This window comes from Euprymna scolopes, chromosome 32 (genome assembly GCF_053919585.1).
Source record: "Euprymna scolopes isolate OS-2025 chromosome 32, ASM5391958v1, whole genome shotgun sequence".
NCBI classification, from domain to species: Eukaryota; Metazoa; Mollusca; class Cephalopoda; order Sepiida; family Sepiolidae; genus Euprymna; species Euprymna scolopes.
The window spans coordinates 38074812-38094606 of NC_136513.1; the positions used below are offsets into that span (position 1 = coordinate 38074812).

General features: G+C 33.8%; 1 protein-coding gene across 3 annotated transcripts in view; it reads right to left on the reverse strand.

The window, feature by feature from the left end:
• Window positions 1-16324, reverse strand: part of LOC145256269 (uncharacterized) — a 98419-nt gene extending 82095 nt beyond the window's left edge. For 2 of the 3 annotated variants that reach the window (XR_013863950.1, XM_080114944.1), the window contains exon 1: window positions 1840-3299. The gene's annotated coding sequence lies outside the window, so the exon portion shown is untranslated. Of the gene's footprint in view, window positions 1-1839; window positions 3300-14601 lie in introns of those variants that run through there. The other variant, XM_080114945.1, reaches the window with a different exon arrangement.
• Window positions 16325-19795: the final 3471 nt, after the last annotated feature.

Genomic DNA, 19795 nt, shown 5'->3' on the forward strand with positions numbered 1-19795 from the left:
TACGTGAGCACACATGAATTTTCAAAAAGCGCATTTCGAGGTTATTCTACATTTTTAGGGCAGTTAACCAATCTTATCATTTGCTATGGGAGATAAATTCTTTTAAGGCGATTACATGTTATTTTACGAGCTTGTAAATCAATAGATAACTGTCACTCCTCCAATTAGAATTTTAAAAAAAATAATGCCTTTATTAACAGTTGACGTCAGCGAGAGGGACTGGAGTGAACCAGTATTGACGGCCATGGGGGCCGATTTATATAAGCACCAATGTTTGCTGTGAAATTTTCTTAATTTAATCAGATAGATAGATATAAAATTATTGTGAAATGTTTTTTTAATTTTTAAATTTCGGATGGAAATCCCCCCCCCTCTGGCTCTCTCGTTTTCTCTTTTCTTCGTTTTAAAATACGAAAGTAGACGACGCATTTATTTCAGCACGGTCCGTAAACTGCACAAGTGTTCAAATGAACTTCGTTAGTATCACCACACTTGCAAATACCTCGAAATTATCCAAATTTTACGTCTTTTTTTTTTTATTATATTATGTATAGGTGAAAAAAATACAAAATAGTTAACAAAGACCCCTCCGCATGTTAACTGCTCAAATACCGTGACAATTGTGCAGTTTATAGACCGTGCTTTCCTTGGTTAGACTATATTAAGTTAAATTCAAATTTAACGTCCTTTTATTAAATTGTTGGGTGAAACAAATATATTGCTATTATTTCAGGCCGGTCCGTAAACTGTACAATTACTTAAATAAAAAAAACAGATCACGCTTTGATCTTAAGCCAAAAAGAAATATTTGGTAATTATGCACCGTGTTTTTTTAAATAGTATTTTCAATATAAATTTAAGTTTCACAACATTTTTATTAAAATGTTAGATGAAAGCACAAAGATTGGATTTCTAAATAATCACGTGATTTCAGCACGGTAACAAAAGTGCATAAGCAGCATTTTTAAAAAGCTTTCTTTTTTTCCTGTTTTAATTATATTTTCTTGTAACAATCTTTGACGTAACTGTTGCCTGCTTTGTCTTTGAAATGTTATTTTATTTAATTATTTTCCTGCAACTGTCTTTGAATTTTTTTTTTCATATTCCAAACGTCACATAGTTTTCTTAAATATAATTAATTAATTAATATTTTAATTTTTATTAAAAAAGAACCCAGACCGCCAAATTTCTCTAACGGTTTTTTATTATTTTTAATTATTTTCCTGTAACTGTCGTTGAATTTTTTTTTTCATATTCCAAACGTCATAGTTTTCTTAAATATTTAAATTAATTAATATTTTAATTTTTTTTAAAAAAGAACACAGCCCGCCAAGTATCTCTAACGGTTTTTTAAATTTTTAAAAATTATTTTCCTGTAAGTGTCGTTGAATTTTTTTTTTTTTTAATATTCCAAACGTCAGTTTTCTTAAATATTTTAATTATTTGATATTTTTATTTTTATTAAAAAAGACCCCGGACCGCCAAGTTTCTCCAATCGTTTTTATTTTATTTATTATTTTTCTGTAACTGTCGTTGAATTTTTTATTTTCATATTCCAAACGTCACATAGTTTTCTTAAATATTTTAATTAATATTTTAATTTTTATTAAAAAAGAACCTAGACCTCCAAATTTCTCTAACGGTTTTTTTTATTTCATTTATTATTTTCTTGTATCAGTCTTTGATATTTTTTTCATACTCCAAACGTCACGTTTTTCTAAAGTAGTTTATTTAATTAATTGATATTTAAATGTAGCTGATCGTAGAATTCCATCATGATCAAGACGAGTACCTGAAATTACAAACATGCACACAAAAGGAAAGAAAAAGAATACTTACTTTACTTCTGTGACAATGACTTGCTGTTAAGATTTCCAGCGGACATATAGTATTAATAATGTTGGAAGGAACAGATAGACGTCCCACAAAGTTGGATTGTATCCACATGTGCTTGAACGAAAAGAAACACTTGATTCAAACCGCAGAAAACACGTGGCAGACAGGATCGGTGTGCTGCTTGCTTTCGTCTTTTGTTCCAATCTATAAAATTATTAAAACAGATGATATTTATAGTGTTCATAATCTACTGTTGTGTGGTCTTCAAGGCTGGAGCAATGGAAAGAGTTAAATTAAAATTGTCAATCACAAAGACTCAAATCGAAATGGAAAGAAGAAAGAGTGATACTATACTCATCTTCCTGTCGGAGCATACCGCTGGCTGGTGACTGTTAGTTCACCATTAAACTGGAAAGTAAAATAACAAAAAAAGAGAGACACGTTATCAGGTTTCGCTCGGGAAAGCTCTAGTCTCGGCGGCAAGGTGATGAACTCCCGAAAGTAGGGGCACTATATAAAAACAAGCTTTGCTGCGAACATCTCTTAAAAGCAGTTTCTACCTAGAATAACAGGCGGAGCAGAAAACAGAGGTGTTCTCTCTACACAACAGGATTCGTAAAGATGCCACTAACTTGTGTTCATAAGACGGCGATGATCGCTCACAAAACTGGCATTCCTACTATCATATCGGATAATATCGGAGGACCGTCATATATAATTGCACTACCATACCGTTTCGGACTTGATAGATAGTAGGAATAATAAAAGCGGCCTTAAAGCGGCTTCTGAGCACACAATCTAGTTGAACTCTAGTCATCCTTAGTCGAGTGAAGGCAAGCATGTATTACATAGTGACATGAGCGCGTGTCGCCTGCTTAGAGGGTCGCCCCACTTGAGGAGATTCGAAAGCGCACCTCAAAGCAGAAGAGCTTCGGAACCAATCAGATCGTACACAGACTTGCAGCTATTTGTTAACTTGGAAGTGGAGTCAACACCCCGACACTGAGAAAAGAGCTTTTGAAAAGCTCAAAACCAGTTGCATGCAAAATTGGGGAAACTAGGAGTAGGCCGGGGAGAACACGCTCAATTGGGGCCTTGGAAGCAAACGGGAGGCCCATTTTTTTTTCGTTCGGTCTACGTCTTTCGGGGAATGTTCTCCTTCAGCCTGCTCTTCACGCCTTTTCGGTCGCCACATGCAAGCGGATAAAAGACGACCAGATGACGGACGCAAGCAAACTCATGCCGACATCTTCTGGATTTTTTTTTTTTTTGCCAGAGCCCATTTAGCCGTGTAGCTGTTAAACTACAACGTTACACCCCCCTACCACGGTGAGGATAGGGTTGGACTTTAGGGGGGGATAATACACATCCAGAATTATTAATCTTCCTATTCGATTGCTTTAAGTTAAGTTTAGGAAAATGAGGGTACTGGTCGCGATTAGAGTTCCCTGCCGAACACCCTAAAAAAACACTGACTTCTCCCCACGCAGGAGCAAAGGACATGTTTTAGTTGCCATAGTAACTAAACGATCATGAATTTTTATCGACTTTATTTTACTGTTTATGAATATTGAAATAAAAGACATTACTACACATTTATTAATAATATCTCACTTTTAATCACTTTTATCGACTTTTTCCTTTTCCTTTTTAAATAGCATTTTCTTAAAATGAATATTAAAATAATTTCCCAACTTTTTTCATTTCTATGTGTTTTTAGTTTTGTGTGTTGAATGAAACTTTTTTTTTTTTTTTCATTACAACAATAGTTATCCACCCCGGTTCTTTGGCTGACAAACGACATCTGTCGGCGGTTCTTGAAACTAAATTACACGCATTCGCTTCATGTTACTGACATGCAGAAGTGCCAATGGTGCCATAGGTGTTATTGTAAATTAACACTCTTAGCTAATTCCGTAAAATGAGATTCTACTTTTTTAGGCGAATTTGCATAATATCTCACTTTTATCGTCTTTATTTATTTATTTTTTTTTATTTTTTTACTGTTTTACTGTTTATGTGTCACTTTTATCGACTTTGTCTTTTTTTAAAATAGCATTTTCTTTTTAAATGACGATGTTTTTACTGTTTATGAATATTAAAAGAAAAATAATTACTAAACATTTACTATTAAAAAAATGGGTGCTAGTGCACTTATGATCCGCGCTATATTTTAAATCGTATTTCTAAGCTTAATTAAAGTTTAATGTTTTTTATTCAATTGTAAGGTTACAGTAGAGAATAGGTACAAACACCCTCCCCATGTTAAGAATGGCTTTTTAAATAATAACGTTATTTCAGCACGAATCAATAAGTGCACTGCACTAGTACAACAAAATGGTGATAGAATAATAAATTTACATACGTTTGTTTATTTAATCAATGTTATTTTCGCACCATTCAAAATTTATAAATTATAAAATTAAAATAAACTAAAAAGAAAAGTAACTAAACAATTTTAAAGAACCGCCGACAGATGTCGTTTGTCAGCCAAAGAACCGGGGTCGATAACTATTGTTGTAATGAAAAAAAAAAAAAAAAAGTTTCATTCAACACACAAAACTAAAGACACATAGAAATGAAAAAGTTGGGAAATTATTTTAATATTCATTTTAAGAAAATGCTATTAAAAAAGAAAAGAAAAAGTCGATAAAAGTGACACATAAGCAGTAAAACAAAAGTCGATAAAAGTGATTAAAAGTGAGATATTATTAATAAATGTGTAGTAATGTCTTTTATTTCAATATTCATAAACAGTAAAACAAAGTCGATAATTCATGATCATTTAGTTACTATGGCAACTAAAACATATCCTTTGCTCCTGCGTGGGGAGAAGTCAGTGTTTTTTTAGGGTGTTCGGCAGGGAACTCTAATCGCGACCAGTACCAAAATGAGTTAAACTAAAATTATACAAAATACTGTCAGAAACCCACCAAATATATGTCAGTCTATGTCACCGGAACGTACATTAAGTGAGTTTATAACAGTATTTTGTATAGTTTTTTAGTTTGAACTCATTTTCACTTTACGTATTCAACAGAAACCTTGCCAAAATCTGTCTTCTTTAAATGTACCTATAAACACTCAATATTTCTCCTAGATAATAAGGTTATCCTTTACGGAGATGGTCCAGACGTCCGCCTCGTTCTGAGTTTGGGGAGAGGACGTCTGACGTAGGCGGTGTCGAGGCAGAAAATTACCCTAACCCTAAAATATGCGATATGTCACAGATGGTGCCCGGAAAACTCGTTCCGGGAAAACTCGTCTCCGGAAAACTGGTCCCCTTTCGCTAGGTAGGAAAACTGGTCCCTTATTGAATAAATATCGATTGAAAACACATTTTATGATCATTCTTGAAGGAGATATTATTTTTTAAAATAGACTATAGCCCCCCCCCCCTAATATTTAAAAAAAATACTTTTACTTGTTTAATGTTTTTTTGTTTTTTTTTTTTAAATAAAATCGATTTTCTAAGTTTCCGTTTTCTACCTAACTGGCTAAGTTCTTAGTGGTTTCACTTATATTAAAGCGTTTGTTATGTTCAAACAAAGTTAATTACAAATTTTTTTTTGTTATTTTAACGATGTTTTTTGGAGTCATAAAAACAATAATTAAAAACAAAACCAAAAAATTTAAAAATAGGCAGCGATTCGATTTTTCGTTGCTTTTTTTTTTTTTTAATTATGATAGTTTTTTTTTGTTGTTATGTTTTTGTTTTCTCTCATACAAAATGCACTCATGCGTTATTTAAAATTATAATTTTATCAATTATCAACATTTATTGTCGTCCTGTCAAATTTTGCAAAAATTAACTAATAAATTAAAAACGAAATATTTTTTTGGCGCGAGGGATGCCATGTGCTAACAATCTCTCGTTAACTAATTTTAAATTTTTTTAAATTTTTACTTCGAAATTCTAAAATTAATCATTAAGAGAAAAAGTAATCACTAAATAAATTTATTAATCAATTTTCGGGTTTGTATTACTATACACATAGATTCGAAAAAGTTGTCAAAAAACAAATATATAACAAATAAATGTTATCAAAGGCAAGATAAATTACTTTTCTACCAAACTGGATACAATTTTCGTGTTTTCATTCAATTTAACATGTTTATTCAGCTCGAAAAGCATACAGTGTTTACCGATGTATTGGAAAATTCAAAATGGCGGCCGACTCTCTCTTTAACACGGTAAGTTCGGAAAAAGATGTAATAAATAATAAACTAGACAAAATACTGTTAGAAATTTGCTCAATATATGTTACCGTGACATAACTTGACATATATTCGGTGTTTTTTTAATAGTATTTTGTCTAGTTTATTATTTATAACACTTTTTCCCGAACTTACCGTGTTAAAGAGAGAGTTGGCCGCCATTTTGAATTTTCCAATACATCAGTAAACACTGTATGCTTTTCGAGCTGAATAAACATGTTAAATTGAATAAAAACACGAAAATTATATCCAGTTTGGTAGAAAAGTAACTTATCTTGCCTTTGATAACATTTATTTGTTATATATTTGTTTTTTGACAACTTTTTCGAATCTATGTGTACAGTAATACAAACCCATAAATTCTTTTTATATTAATATAAAAAAGCGGTCTCGTTTATGAACATACTAACCGCTTTAAAATAAGTGAAACCACTAAGAAGAACTTAACCAGTTAGGTAGAAAGCGAACACTTAGAAAATCGATTTTATTAAAAAAAAAAAAAAAAAAAAAAAACATTAAACAAGTAAAAAAATTTTTTTTTAAATATTATGGGGGTTATAGTCTATTTTAAAAAACAATATCTCCTTCAAGAACGATCATAAAATGTGTTTTCAATCGACATTTATTCAATAAGGGACTAGTTTTCCTACCTAGCGAAAGGGGACCAGTTTTCCGGAGACGAGTTTTCCCGAGACGAGTTTTCCTAAATTCGTCACAGACAGATGCTTTTACAAATATTGTGAAACAAATCACAGAATTTTACAGGGTTAACTAACCACGTGGAACTATTATAATCATGTGGACTGCTTTTTTTGTTTTTAAATTCTAATTATTTGAACTGTTTATTTTGTAAAATTCCAATTATTTGAACTGTTGAATTATCAAAAATTTAAACTGTTTATTTTGTAAAATTCTAATTATTTGAACTGTTTATTTTTTTTAAATTCTAATTATTTGAACTGTTTAAAATAAAAAAATTAAAATTCTAATTATTGGAACGAGTTTTTTTCTCCTTAAGTTAACAACTGGGCACTTTATTGAAGGGGTAATTTTCTGCCTCGACACCGCCTACGTCAGACGGCCTCTCCCTGAGCTCAGAACGAGGCGGACGTTGGGACCATCTCCGTAAAGGTTACCGACTCAGTGACTCACTGTGTTCTTTTTTTGGGGGGGGGGTTGTATTACTGTACACATAGATTCGAAAAAGTTGTCAAAAAACAAATATATAACAAATAAATGTTATCAAAGGCAAGATAAGTTACTTTTCTACCAAACTGGATATATTTTGTGTGTTTTTATTCAGTGTAACATGTTTATTCAGCTCGAAAAACATGCAGTGTTTACCGATGTATTGGAAAATTCAAAATGGCAGCCGACTCTCTCTCGGAGAGGGTACGTTTGGGAAAAGGTATTATAAATAATAAACTAGACAAAATACTGTTAGAAAACAACCGAATACATGTCAAATTATGTCACGGTAACATATATTGAGCGAATTTCTAACAGTATTTTGTCTAGTTTATTATTTATAATACCTTTTTCCAAACGTACCCTCTCCGAGAGAGTGTCGGCTGCCATTTTGAACGGTAAACACTGCACGTTTTCCGAGCTGAATAAACATGTTACACTGAATAAAAACACACAAAATATATCCAGTTTGGTAGAAAAGTAACTTATCTTGCCTTTGATAACATTTATTTGTTCTATATTTGTTTTTTGACAACTTTTTCAAATCTATGTGTACAGTAATACAAACCCGAAAAAAATATCAAAGACAGTTACAAGAAAATAATAAATGAAATAAAAAAAAACCGTTAGAGAAATTTGGAGGTCTTGGTTCTTTTTGAATAATTAAAATGTTAATTAATTAAAATATTTAAGAAAACTATGTGACGTTTGGAATACGAAAAAAAAAAAAAAAAATTCAACGATAGTTACAGGAAAATAATTAAATAAAAGAAAAACCGTTAGAGAAATTTGGCGGTCTGGGTTCTTTTGTAATAGACATTAAAATATTAATTAATTAAAATATTTAAGAAAACTATGTGACGTGTGGAATATGTAAAAAAAAAAAATCAACGACAGTTACAGGAAAATAAATAAAAAAATAAAAAAAAACCGTTAGAGAAATTTGGCAGTCTGGGTTCCTTTTTATTAAAAATTAAAATATTAATTAAAATATTTAAGAAAACTGACGTTTGGAATATGAACAAAAAAAAATTCAACGACAGTTAGAGGAAACTAATTAAAAAAAATTAAAAACCGTTAGAGAAATTTGGCTGTCATGGTTATTTAAAAAAAAAAAAAAAAAATTAAAATATTTAAGAAAACTATGTGACGTGTGGAATATGAAAAAAAAAAAAAAAAAAAAAATTCAACGACAGTTACAGGAAAAAAATAAAAACCTTAGAAACATTTGGCGGTCTGCGTTCTTTTAAAAAAAATTAAAATATTAATCAAAATATTTAAGAAAACTGTGACGTTTGGAATATGAAAAAAAAATTCAAACACAGTTACAGGAAAATAATAAATAAAATAAAGGTTCTTTCTTAATAAAAATTAAAATATTAATTAAAATATTTAAGAAAAATACGTGACGTTTGGAATATAAAAATAAAAAATTCAAAGACAGTTTCAGGAAAATAATTAAATAAAAGAAAAACCGTTAGAGAAATTTGGCGGTCTGTGTTCTTTTTTAATAAAAATTAAAATATTAATTAATTAAAATATTTAAGAAAACTATGTGACGTTTGGAATATGAATAAAAAATTCAACGACAGTTACAGGAATCGGTCGACCTAGACGAGAGTGCCCAAAATGGCCGACCAGGACTGAGATATGACACGTGACCGGATGTAATGGAAGAAATATCTCATGTATTTAATTTAAGCCGTCGTTTCGTATCTTACAACATATACAACAAATACTTTATTGTAACTTTTTCTTTAATCTTTAATAATTTATAAATATTTATATAAAATTATCAGAAAAAAGCCAAAATTGAAAAAGAAACCAAGCTGTCAACCCTGATAGGCACTTGAATTTACTTTGGCAACACTCTTCTGAGAAGAGTGTTCTCTCTACCGTATCGCTTGTAAAAAATGGCTACTTCTCCAAGAATGGAAATTCTCCTTAATTTTACCCAGGAGAAAGGATTACAGTATGCCCAAAGTAAACAGCTCGTGTCCACCCAGAAAATATTTGTTGTATACAGGGTTGCCAGACTTTTAAAAATATTTAAAGCCAAATTTTGCAGGAAAAAAAGCCAAAAAAAGCCAAATTCTAAAGCGAAACCACAATTTTTAAGTAAAAAAAGCCAAAAAAAAGCCAAAGTGAAAATTAGAGAAAAATTGACTATATTGAAGTTTTTAACTCCTATATTGGCTGTATTTTTTTACTATATTAGTTTTGTAGTATTTTTATTGACAAAGATGTTACCTATGAAATTGAAACTGAAAAATATACCCCCTCCGAACACATTTTTAAGTAAAAAAGGCCAAAAAAATGCCAAATTGGAGATTAAAGAAAAATTGACTATATTGAAGTTTTTAACTAAATTCTGCAGTTTTTCCTGTATTAGTTTTGTAGTGTTTTTATTGACAAAGATGTTACCTACGAAATTGAAACTGAAAAATATGCTCCCCCTCCTCCTCCAAGCATATTTTCGGTTTTAATTTAACAGGGAATGGTTTTTAATAATCTCATTACAATAAATTATACAGTTTAGATATGTTAAATATTATACAAGAAATCATTGAAGAATATTTAGTATTATTTTAATATTAAATAATTTAAGGAAAAGTTGGTAAATTTGTAAATGAGAACTTTAGAGGACCCCCCCCCTCACGAATAGATCTACTTTTTTAAACAATTACGTTTGTATATCTTAGAAAAACCTGTGTATTTTCGAATTTAGAGTGAGAGATCAGTCTCAGATATAAACATAGAGTGATCACCCATTTTAACATGATAGCATTTTAAGGGCATATAACCAGAATTTCATCTGCGAAAGGAGATATACAAGATTATTAACTTAAATTATTTAAATATAACATTTTCACATGTTATTTTTCTTTAACATCCTCCAGTACGATTTTAAAATATATAGACTTATGTTTCACAGTGTGAATTTATTTATCTAAATATATTTTTTAATTCCCTTAAAAATATATCAAAGAGGCTACGGTTTCAATTTCATAAAGAAGGACTTTGCATTAAGAAAATAAAACAGAGGAAAAACACAAACATTTGACAGTCAACATCTTCAATATAGCTGAAAAATGTGTTCAAAATACTTTTCATTAATTACTATCACAGATTGGATATAACGACAAACACAAAAATCATGAGAGAATGAAGAAGTGAGTTGGGCTTTTACATAAATAAGGTTGAACTCATTCAGTTTATTTTTAGAAAATATAAAAAACATCAAAACAAGAATAAAACGAATATTGAATTAAAACACAGCTATGAACATAAATGTTTGTGATAGTTCATGTGAATAGAATGTCAGAGCAGAGGTAAATGTGGTAGAAAGGTAACAGAAATATAACTTGTCCAAAAAGTTCAGTTTTTCTGATTTGTTTATATATACATGAAAATGCAGAATCGCAAGTCTGCAGAATTGAATGTATTTACAATTAATGGAACATTTTCAAATGGAGTAAAATGACATTGTATAAAAGGCACATATGAACATATATATTATTTATAACAATGCAAAAGAACTTATTTAAATTTGGTCAATGGTAGCAAATAGAAACACAATTCTTCCTGAAAATAAAAAGTAATAAGTTGAAAATTCATGGCCAATAGTGGAGAACTTCTTCTAAATACTTAATTTCATCATTATTTATGGTTTCTTCTTGACTATAAAGATTATCAATGTTGTGTAGCTGTATCATTTTAGTTGTGCATATAAAGTCTTTGCAACAAATTCCATTATATAAAAGGTAAGAACGAACTTTTACAATAGCATCCAGTACTTTACTTTGCATTCTGTTACGAGGTTTTGTTCTGATAGCAGTAACTAAAGAAAACATTATTTCAACAGTTGCATTACTTGCGGGGGTTATTAGGCATGTTAAAGCATATGCTGCAAGTTCCTTAAAATGATCATGTTTAGCCACACCTTGCCAGAATTTAAGAGAATCTGGGGGGATGCCATTCTCTGCAAAATACGGTTCTTCACACCATTCTACCAAACAAACCTTTCTGTATTGTGCCTCGATAATAGAATTATTTTCCATAATATGTTGAAATGGCAAATCTTCAAACTTTGCTCTTAATCTTTGATTAAGAACTTTGCCCGGGTTTAAAAATGAGAGCCCTTTAAATAGGTTGACAGCGTCAGGAAGTCTTTTTTCTACTTGATGTAAGGCTTCTTGTAACATAGCTTGACATCTCAATTTCACTTCTTTTATTTTTTAGTTTTTGTTCACTTGTGTGCCAGCAGTTAATGTAAAGTTATTAATTTCTTGAATGAACTTGGCACTAAACTAAAGTCAACATTTTCTAATGTTTTATATGTTCCATCTTTGTTCAAAAGCCTTTCGTATAAACTCTGGTGATGCATCATCAATTCTTTCGACAGTTCATGTGGATCAGTTTTCTTGTTGAAATGTTGAATTTATCATTTCAAATTCCTGGACAACAGGAGTTGCAAACAAAAAATAAAAATTATTTATCCTATCTGCCAGCATTTCTTTTAAGAGACGACATTTGTATTTTGCACTAATACTTAACTTTGCTTCACAAGTGCTAAAATAACCTAATAATTCCTCCCAGTTCATCAAAATGTTATATAAAACTTTGCCTCTTACTAGCCATCTTGTTTTAGATAAAGTTTGAAATGGAAGAGAAACATTTCCTTCGTTTACAGGATTCATTATTTTAAATAAACTCTTGAATTCTTCTCGTCTAATGGCACTATTACTGAACCATAATGGCACTTCAGTTAAAAGAAAACCAACATTAGCAGGCAACTTTGAGAATGCATGTTCGATGCAAAGACTCAAAGAATGACAGATGCATTTCATCTGCATACAATCTGGTGATTCAGTCTTAATTCGTGACCACACTGAATTTTTACTGCCAACCATAGAAGCTGCGCCATCACGAGCAAATCCTATACAGTTTTTAAGAATTTGGCCAAAATCAGTTATTTCTTCAACTATTTTGTCAAACAAAACATGTGCAGTAGTTTCAATTAGTAGATAAAGTTAGGTCATCAGAGCAGGTACTACACTTTAATATAAGCATTGATTGACAACGGGGACGGATTACATAAAAAAGATGTTTATAAATGTTTGTTTTTTTACGATTATGACATTAGTAACCATTTGGAGTTAGCATCTATTTAGTATTACGCATGAAATATGAAGAAAACACTTAAAATGAGTAAACATGTGAGTATAATTGACATATTTCTAAGATGACAGCATAATTGAAAGGTAGTTGGTTATTATCTTAGACTCCACATCTACTTACTATTTTTACTAGTGCCATTTTTTCCATACCATATTTATTGGTACAATTTGTACATAAGCTTCTATTTGTCAATCATATTCTTAAAAGAATTATGTCAGTCATCAGAAGACCAAATTTAATCAGGAGTTTGGAGGTATCAACTTAAAATATCTCTAAAATATTGATAAATTTAATTTTAGTCATAACTCTAAAACTAGACTGTTTCCAAGAACAATCTATGCGTTATTATTAAGGCAAATATGTCTATTAATCCAAGATAGTTAGAAAATCTATAATTATTGACTTTTAATTAAACTTTTGGGACTACTCAGGAAAAAGTATATGAATACTTAAAAAATATTCATTTTAAATACAACTTTAAATAGCTATAGTTATAAGTTTTCAAATTTCTATAAATTCAAAATAAATTGATTCAATTAATTTCAAAACACTACTTTTAAAGAATTTCAAACGAAAAATACAAGAATTAATTATTTCAGAGGAAATATACTCAGTGACCTAATTGGCAGAGACAAGGCGCCAGCACTAAAAAATGTCCCCAAAATGGTTTCATACTCAACTGTGAACTCTTTGAAAGGGTCCATATAGACATTTAGTAAATAACTGTGAAACCGGATTAAACATTTAGGTGTGATATTCCCTTAGTGCGAGAGGGTGGGGTGTGGTGGTGGAGGCGGCTTTATTCTTTAGAAAAAAGATTTTTTCCTGATATGACAAATGTTAGTCGGACTGTTTTCCTCATGTAAATCCATGAATGGGAGTGAGAGGTCAAAAGTTTTTTTTTAATCTACAAGTTTTGACATCCAACCAAATGTTTAAATTACTTTATTATAACTTTTTCTTTAATAATCCATATTTAATAAATATTTATATAAAATTATCAGAAAAAAGCCAAATTTGAAGCCAAAATTGAAAAAAAAGCCAAACAAAAATTTTAAAAGCCAAACTGCTTTAAAAAAAGCCAAATTCGTGAAATTTGGCTTTAAAAAAGCCAAGCTGGCAACCCTGGTTGTATATGTTGTAAGATACGATGTTGTAAGATACGAAACGACGGCTTAAATTAAATACATGAGATATTTCTTCCATTACATCCGGTCACGTGTCATATCTCAGTCCTGGTCGGCATTTTGGGCACTCTCGTCTAGGTCGACCCAGGAATCTAATTAAAAAAAAATAAATAAAAAACCGTTAGAGAAATTTGGCTGTCTGGGTTCTTTTTTTTTAAAATAAAAATATCTAGTAATTAAAATATTTAAGAAAAGTATGTGACGTTTGGAATATGAACAAAAAAAAATTAACGACAGTTAGAGGAAAATGATTAAAAAAAAATTAAACGTTCAGAGAAATTTGGAGGTCTGGGTTTATTTTTATTAAAAATTAAAATATTAATTGATTAAAATATTTAAGAAAACTATGTGACGTTTAGAATATGAAAAAAATTCAACGACAGTTACAGAAAAATAATTAAATAAAATGAAAAACCCTTAGAGAAATTTGGCTGTCTTTGTTCGTTTTTAATAAAAATTAAAATATTAATTAAAATATTTAAAAAAATATGTGACGTTTGGAATATGAAAAAAAAAAAAAAAAAAAAACGACAGTTACAGGAAACTAATTAAATAAAAGAAAAACCACTAGAGAAATTTGGCGGTCTTTGTTCTTTTTTAATAAAAATTAAAATATTAATTAAAATATTTAAGAAACTATGTGACGTTTGGAATATAAAAACAAAATTCACAGACAGTTACAGGAAAATAATAAATAAAATAAAAACCGTTAGAGAAATTTGGAGATCTAGGTTCTTTTTTAATAATAATAAAAATATTAATTAATTAAAATATTTAAGAAAACTATGTGACGTTTGGAATATGAAAAAAAAAAAAAATTTCGAACACAGTTACAGGAAAATAATAAATAAAATAAAAACCGTTAGAGATATTTGGAGGTCTAGGTTCTTGGGTTTGTATTACTGTACACAGATTTGAAAAAGTGGTCAAAAATTAAAATATACAACAAAGAAATATTTACAGTAGCTATAAAAGTTACTTTGCAACCTACCTGAATCACTTATTAGTGTTTTTAAGTAGTTTTAAATGCTCTTTATTTCATACCAAATATTAACTTTTTACGAGTCGTAAGAATTCAAGATGGCCAAAATTACTACCCCCCCCTTCTTCTTCGAAGAGAGAAGCCTCGTTTTCAAATTATAGTTCGCGCATATTTTTGGGGGTGGAGCTTGACTCGTTTTCAGCACGTGTCTCTGCGGACATTTTGCGTTTACATTTTTTTTTGTTTACATTTTTTAGGAGTTCCGTCCTCGTAATGAAAGTATTTGTAAACATTACATTTAATTTAGATATTTATTGCGCACAAATGCTTTTTACTTTTTTGGGGGGAGGGGGTGATAACATAAAGTGGTCAAAACGGTAAATATTTTTTTAAGTTTACATTTTTAAGAAGTTTTGGTACTAGAATCCCTTGTTGCTGGGCAAGAATCATCTGTGATATTAGACTGCCATCTTAAATGTTCCCATCTGGGTATAGGGTCAACCTTAACGGAATTGAGATGTCGTGGATACTGGGTACCTCAAGGGAGGCAGGCAGTCAAAAATGCCCTGAATTCCTGCACAAGGTGTAAAAGATACAATTCTAGGCCGGTGTTGCCTGAGAACATGGCCAATCTACCAACTTCTCGTGTCGAATTTGAGGTTCCTTATAGGAATACTGGAGTGGACTTCATAGGACATTTTTGGGTGAACGAGGGTAACAGTGAGAAAAAAATGTATCTGTTGTTCACTTGTTTGAGTGTAAGAGCAGTGCATATAGAGGTGGTGCCAGACATGAGTATATTGTCCTTTTTTCAGGCTCTAGCCAGGTGGTGCCTGGAGAAGACAAAGGTGCTTAAACAGTCTCCCACTACCAAGAAAGGTTTTTGCGTTGTCGCTGAGAATTGACTGGAACACCATGTGCATTAGTAAATCTGACTCATGTCTGGCACCACCTCTATATGTGCAACTCCTGCTCCGGCCAAGTCAAGACCCCACCGCGCAACCAGGAAGGGCCATGGTATCAAAAGTCAAAGTTGTCTCGGAACTTCCTTATCGTTAATCCACGAGTGATTAAGTCAGCCGGGTTTCGGTGGTAGAAACATACCTGAAGGTCGGCCTGATGCCGTAGTTTGTTTCCAAATCCAGGCTCATTAGCAGAACATCCTTAACCTGTTTCTAGCAAAGATGCTTTTACTAGTCATCGTTTCTGATAAAATCCATGACAGTACTACTTGTGCATCTGTTACCACACACAACCTAGAAGGGCGGACACCCTTGCATCCTACCAAGATAGTGGGCAAACACTTCAGAGCAAGAAATACTGCCATTAGTTCTGGTTCTAGTTTGGTGAACGTCCATTCACTGAATTTATATCCAATAGAAATTTCACAATCTGATGATGATCTTGGGGAAAGTGAACCGAGTCAGGCGGGTGCATCCTCTCCTGTTGCTGCAGGTAGCAGTCAAAACCAGGAATCCTCTAGTTCATTTTCGGAAGGAGATGGCACCATTTGGTTGTGTCCTGCCTGCAATAGACCTCCAGGGAACCAAGATATGATATGCTGCGATTCCTGTGATGAGGGGTATCATTTTGAGTGTGTTGGAATTGACTTGGCTCCACCCGCTAGACAGAAATGGTACCGCAGTGATTGTGCACCTCAAAAGAGACGAAGGGGTGGACCTAGTCTGTTACCTGCTCAATAGAAGTAGTCTTGGGTAGGACTATAAACAACAACCGACAGCGGAGCCTAGGCTAAGAGACAGAATGAGGGTACCCTGAACAACTGTTACCTCTAGGTGGCCCTTGACTGAGGCCTAGCACCTGTTAGTCCCCCTGCAGGGTCACGCCAACTTATTTTTTTTTTTATGAAGATATATATATATATATATATATATATATATATATATATATATATATATATAAAATGCACCTTTTCTTTCTTTTTTTTTTTTTTTTTGTTGGGAGAGTGTGGTGAATAATACATAGCTTACCTGAGTGTGGCTGCCGGAGGTTAGGATGCTCTTCCAACAATCAAGAAGAACAATAGCCTTGTGGTTATTTATACTAATAGAGTAAGGTAATTGTTATAAAAACCTTCCTCCTTTGTGAAGAGTCTTATTCCTTTATTTTTATTATCACTCCTGAGTCTACGCTGCGCGCTGCGATTATTTTGTAAGTCTGTTATCTCCTCTCTGTCTTTTTCCTCTTCTTCCTCTTCACTGAGCCGGATTTTTTTCTACACAATTTTTTCCCCCCTCCTACTGTTTTTACTGTTATTTATAACAGTTTTTGTGAACTTTTTTAACCGTTTTTTTAAACGGTTCGGCTATGGCCGCTTCTGCGAGCCAGACGCCTGTTATCATCAATATGGAGACGGAGAACGGCGCAGCTGCAAACCCCCGAAAGTCGACATTGACATAGACCAGTTCATAGAGAAGGCAAAACAATGCCTAGACAAAGTCACCAACACCGGACTTATAGTCGACATACCGAAACTCGAAGAGATCAACAAGAGATGCCTTACACTATTCGTCGTGGATAGAAAGTCCAAAAAAGTAATACGAGCCTCAGTCGACATCATCCTAAACCTACTAGCTAACGCAGGATTGAGACCCTTACGCGTCATCAAATGTAAGGGGTATAACACGTGGAGCGCTCTCTTCAACACCGCGCAGGAGTGCCTCACTATTTCCCAAAAGGGAATCATCACCCAACAACATATCCTCAGAACAGAGTTCATGGGCAAGAGACGCACCACAGTCTCGGTTTTCCACGTCCCGCACCACATTGACGGCGAACAACTTGGTGCCTTCTTCTTAAAATTCGGGGAGATGGTCCACGTGGAAGTGGATGAGTTCCACGGAGTATGGAGCTTTGACATACTCCTCAATAAAGAGGATTTTATGAGTATACCGTTCTTCTTAGAGGTTGGCGAAGAAAGACTACCGATAATAGTGGCCGGCAGACGTCCCACATGTTGGAACTGCGGGGAAATCGGACACCTAACATCCGAGTGTCCACTTAAAAAACCCCCACCAAACCAAAAGAAAACTACAGGCCAGCACTTAGGAACCAGCATGCCAAGTATTCCCAAACAGCCAGCTGATGAAGCGACCAACGACATCCTGAAAGGAGAACCCTGGCAGATTGCTCCCGGCAAAAAAAACCCTGGAAGCATCTCCCTCGACCAGATGAGGGAGGAAGCCATGCTGCAGAAAGACCCTGGTAGTGAAAAGTACCTCGAAATCATAAACTTAAAAAAAAAACTGGACCTTAAAAAAAAACAAATACCTCAATCCCCATGTAAATCACCTCCACCCAAAAACTTGAAGCTAATCACTAGTTCCCCCTCTACATCCAAAACTCCTTCCCCGTTCAAAATGCCTCCTCCAGTCACATCTCCCGTCCCTCCAAAACACCCAAACTAATACCACTAAGCCCCATTAAGAAAAACAAATCCTCCATTCCTGTCCTAGCTACCTCTAAGTCCCCTCACAATACCCCTCCCACTTCACCTGATAAAACCTCGACTAACCCTATTAACATGGACACCACCCCCGCAATTGATATAAAGAAAAAAACCCTCTACCTCCCTGGAAAAGATATCTGTATATTAAATTCTGCTGCATTGAACAACAACAAAAATTTTAAAGGTGCTGACCTCAGCAAGTTAATCGATTTCAGGGAGATAGGGGGAAAGCTAATAGACACCCCCACCAATTTTCCCAATGCAAAACGGATTTTGACCGTTATTAGGAAGAAAGAAGAAGCCAACCTATGGCAAATGCTGGAGGAGGCAAACAAGACCTTCAACCTTTTTCCTCCCATAGTAATATTCAAAGACTCTGACATAAAAAGCCTAAAAAAATGTTGTGTTGGGAGGGTCCCGGTAAAAATGCACCCCTCCCTGTATAGGATAGCAAAACTAACCTATCCTTTGCATGTCGGTGGTATCTCTCCTGACGGCCTCATCGATACTATGATGGGTACTTATTCCCTCACGAGAGCCGTCGGCATGCTCACGACCGCGATGTTCGTTCCTGGTTCCCAACCCTAAGGCACCACCATGGATCTCAAGCTTGCTAGTTTAAATGTCCGAGGGCTAAGGGCCGACTCGCGCAAATGGCGCTTGAGTTTGGACCTGCAGCACCTCGGAGTGGATATCTGTTGTGTGCAGGAAACCCACCTTATTCCTGGTGACCATTTGGGTGCACTGTCTAAGACCTTTGAGGCTTACTCAGCGCACTATAATTCTCGCTCGAGAGGGGTTTCCTGGCTAGTTAAAAGGTCTCTAGATGCGTCGTGTGACCCGTGTTACTTGGATCCGGAGGGAAGACTATGTGTTTTGGATGCTACCATAAAGGGTAGGGCATTACGTCTTATTGGGGTTTATGCGCCCAATAGCCATTCTGAGCTGGCTGGTTTTTTTCGGCGGATCGAGTAGTTCATAGATGTTTCCAGAACGGTTATCTTAGCGGGAGACTGGAACGCCGTCCTGGATCCCGAGTTAGATCGATTTGGGTTAACATCTAGGGGAACTAACAGAGATCGGGATGCTGTTTTATTTCGTGAATTTGTGGATAAGTTTGATCTTATCGACAAATTCCGAAATGAAAAGCCCCGTGACTTAGTGTGGACTTGGACAGGTAGAGGCGGCTCCGATTCGATACAGCTCTCGAGCTATATCGACCGGTTCTTAGTTAGGCGAGTCGACGTAGGAGTATTGAATTGTCCAAGTTTCCACAATATAGTTTACTCGGATCACAGACTTGTTCGTGTACGGGTAAACTTAGATAGACCTAAGCCTAGATTAGCCGGTTACTGGAAGCTCAACACATTGTTGTTCGATGTGAAGGGCTTCCGTGACGGGCTATTACTAACCCTACAGCGGGAATTGACGGGGGCAATTATTGGGAATAAGTGGTGGGTAAAAGTTAAGGAAGCCATTAGGTCCTTTGCTGCTGACTTTAGCAAAAGACTCAAACTAGATTCTAGGGCAGCTAAAGTGACACTAGAGTCTAGACTAGATCGGGCGGTGGAGGAAGGGGATAGTGCTAGCGTTAATATAATTAGGGCTCGGCTTGCCTCCCTTGCTGAAAAGGAGCACCAAGCCTTAGCGCTTAGGGCTAGGTTAAAAAGAATGCCCCAGGAAGCAACAAACATGGCCGCTGAACTGCGTGCAGAGGAGCTTAGGCAAGCGGCT